Consider the following 3,755-nt stretch of genomic DNA (forward strand, 5'->3'; position numbering starts at 1 on the left):
GTAGTTAGAAAACAACTTAATAGTAGACTGCCCTTATGAAGGATTAGGTAAATGGCGCATGTGTTATCAAACCGAAATTGTAGCTTAGTTGGTTGACTACCTGAACTTGTTAGCGAGGGTTCGAATCCCCACATTGTAATCCCCTCCCCCATTTCCCCTTCCCTACCCAGCTACCCCTATGTAATTTAAAAAAAAAAAAAAAAAAAAAAACGAATTTACTACTATGTTAATGAAACAAGCGTGTGTGTCTATCTGCATCAGAGATGACAAATAAGAAAGTGGATTAATATGGAGCCAAGGCAATTATGTTCCTACAACCAACCACGAATTACAAGATAATATCAAATGAGAAGAATGAGTAGAATGAGTGTCGCCAGTCATGTCTGCCTATGTTCATGTACAGATTTGATCATCGTTCAAAACATGGTACATGAACATAGGGGTGTATAAAGTAAACCGACAAACCGCATCAAACTGATAAACCGAGAAAAAAATCCGATTAGTGGTTTGGTGTTGGAAAAAAAAAAACCTGACCATAATTGGTTTGGTTTAGTTTAAGCTAAAAAAAGTCAAACCGAACCAAACCAACCCGACATTACAGATATTTAAATTTTAAAATATTTTATACATAAAAATATTTATTTGTAATGTAATTTATAAATATTTCTTAAATTTTTTCGTAGTTTTTTTGTCTTTATCATATTATTTCAAGCTTGAAATTAGAATTTTAAATGTCAAAAGTTTTATATCTCATGGATGTTAGTAACTCAAATAAAATTCAAATCAAAACCAACTCAGCACTAATGCTAAAAAAAGAAATTCAATTCTACCACTAGGAATGACAATAATGTTGGATATCTATTCTTTAGTTTTGCATAATTCGTTTAGAGAGTGAAAATACATAACTTTTTTTTCTTTGTCATGTAATTAATACTACTTATTAGTGTACTTATTTCAGCAGAATTTAGTATTTTTTAGATTATGGTCATTTATTTTATGGCTTATTAATTAGAAATATTTATTTTAACCGATTTTATTATCTTTTTTGTTGAATATTTTAATACAATGTTACCACTCATCTCACATTTTGTGTAATTTTCTTAAGAAATACCTTATATAGTTGTATTTTACTAGGACTAAAGAAATATTTGAAGTAAAAGTTATATGTTTTGTATGAAGACTTTTCTAGAAAAAATCCTAGAAAACCGAGATTGAAAAACCCGAATTTTATTGGTTTGATTTCGTATATAAATATAAAAACCTGACGCAATTGGTTTGATTTGGTATTTAAAAAATCCGAACCAACCCGGTCCATGTACGCCCTTACATGAACATAGGCAGATCCATTGTATGCATAACGAAAGCAGGATTTATACATAATTGGTTCTAAGTTCGTGAGTTCTTTGGAAGTATAGATTCAAAACCCAATATCTATGGAGTACTATTTTAAAGATGTTTTTGACTCACACATATATTTTATGCTGAAAATATGAATTCAATTGAACACATTCTCAACAGTACTACTCAGAGGTTCGTACGGATCATTCTTTAGATACCGATACATTCTTTGTGAGGACAGAGGTTTTAACCATCTGGCATGAAGAGGAGCTTTAGAGCGACGATAAAGTTGTCTCGCATGTGACTAATAGGACACAAGTGCGAGTCGTGGAATCAGCCATTAATACTTCTGTTGGTGTAGATTGCCAATATATTATACCCCTTGGAGTGCGGCCATTCCTCGTACCCTACACGAACGGGATGCTTCGTGCACCGACGTTCACTTTTTCTCTTATAATCATCTAATATCCGGTACCTACTTGTTCGACTAATTCCAAATTAGCATAGTGCAAGGCCTATTAAAGAGGGAAGCCCTCCCTACGAGAGATTTCAGTCCAAAACCTCTAGTTTAGGATGGAGAAATTCCATCTATCCTACCAAACACCTTGATGATGATACGATACAGTTCATCCAATTACAGAATGGGAATTGAAAGATAATTTCCGGAAAAAAAGGATTTAGATGTTGGTTTTTTTTTTTGTATTGTTGGCGCCTGATAGGTAAGTTTGTCGAAAACCTCAAAAGCTTGCTTTTTACATGTTTATATCCGTGTAATCGTGAGGCGAACAATGGAATGATACATACAAACCCTGATCTCGACAACACCCAGTAATCTTAAACTGGGAACAATAGTTAAAGAGAAAATTTTGCACATATTTTTTGCGATTTCCTATAAGTTAATGAAAATTCCCTCTGGCCGCTGGAAATACTTTGAACAAAAAAGCAACAATTACATACCGAGTGTTATCGCACAAGTGGGATCTGGGAACAGTAGGATGTACGCAGACCTTATCCCTATCTTTGTAAGGTTGAAAAACTGTTTCCGATAGATCCTCGGCTCAAAAGAGAAGTTTTCGAAGCAGGGTTGCAAGGAAAAAAAATTTGATAGAAAAATAGCAAGCCACAAAGCGAATGTAGAACAAATAGTAATACACAATGAAGAAAAAGAAACCGTGAAAGTTTAATAGAAGAGAAATGCTGTATATACTACAGGTATACTTCTATACACTTTTCCTTACGTTTAAGCATTAAAACAAGCCAAAACTTAAATTAGACATTTAATAACTAAATGAGTCTGATAATATTAGGATGAGGTAGAGACAAAATTGGAAGACTTACCACCGGAAATAAATATAAAAATTACCAATGAAATAATAATTTCTTACTACTACTTAAATATTTTTCATTTTTAGTCTGTATTTGGGCCGTCTGACAAGAAGAGTTTGTGTGGGGCAATTCGCAGAATTGCCCTTCTTTTGGGTCTTTAAATTTTGCCCCTCATATTTGAAATATTTATATTTTGCCCTTCGGCTAAACCCCATGGGTTTCAGGTTCGAATCCCCACACAGTCAAAGTTTTTAAAAAGATTCGCAAGGTAGAGTTTAAATTTCGCTATGCCCCCACCGGCATACACTTGTGAAGGAATTACTAAAGTTATGTCAGACCCGGCATACTTATGCCTTATGGGTAGACTTGGCATAAGTATGCCTGGTCCGGCATAACTTTGGTAATTTCTTCACAAGTTTATCTTTATAAAAAGTTTGCCCATTAAAAAGTATCCCCCACCGGCATAAAACTTGTTAAGGAATTACCAAACTTATCTGGGACCCGCATACTTATGCCTTATGGGCAGACTTAATAAGTATGCCAGCTCGCATAACTTTGGTCAATTCCTTCACAAGTTTATCGGGTCGGCATAAAAGTTTGCCCATTAAAAGTATATCACCAGCATAAACTTGTTAAGGAATTACCAAAGTTATCGACCCGCATACTTATGCCAAGTCTGCCCATAAGGCATGAGTATGCCGGGTCCGGCATAAATTTGGTAATTCTTTAACAAGTATATGTTAGGTCCGGCATACACGCCACCCAAACTTTGCCTTGCAATTTTTTTTTTAATTTATGCTTGAGCCGAGGTTCGAACTCAGAACCTCATGATTTCTGCGTGAACGCTCAGAGTTGCAATGCGAAGGGTAAAAATTAAAGAAAAGAATATGAGAGCATAATTTAAAGACCACAAATATGAGGGGCAAAATTTAAAGACCACCCCAAAAGAAGGGCAATCAGCGCAAAAAAATGGTTTGTGTGTGTGCCAGTTTATGGGCTTTCTTTGAGTTTTCTTCAGTACAGGCCCAAAAGGAGTGCATAAGCGACTCTGTGTCAAGTTGGGCCTGAGGCCTTCCTCTGGTGATAGCTTA

Source organism: Lycium ferocissimum, chromosome 1, assembly GCF_029784015.1.
Source record: "Lycium ferocissimum isolate CSIRO_LF1 chromosome 1, AGI_CSIRO_Lferr_CH_V1, whole genome shotgun sequence".
Lineage (NCBI taxonomy): Eukaryota > Viridiplantae > Streptophyta > Magnoliopsida > Solanales > Solanaceae > Lycium > Lycium ferocissimum.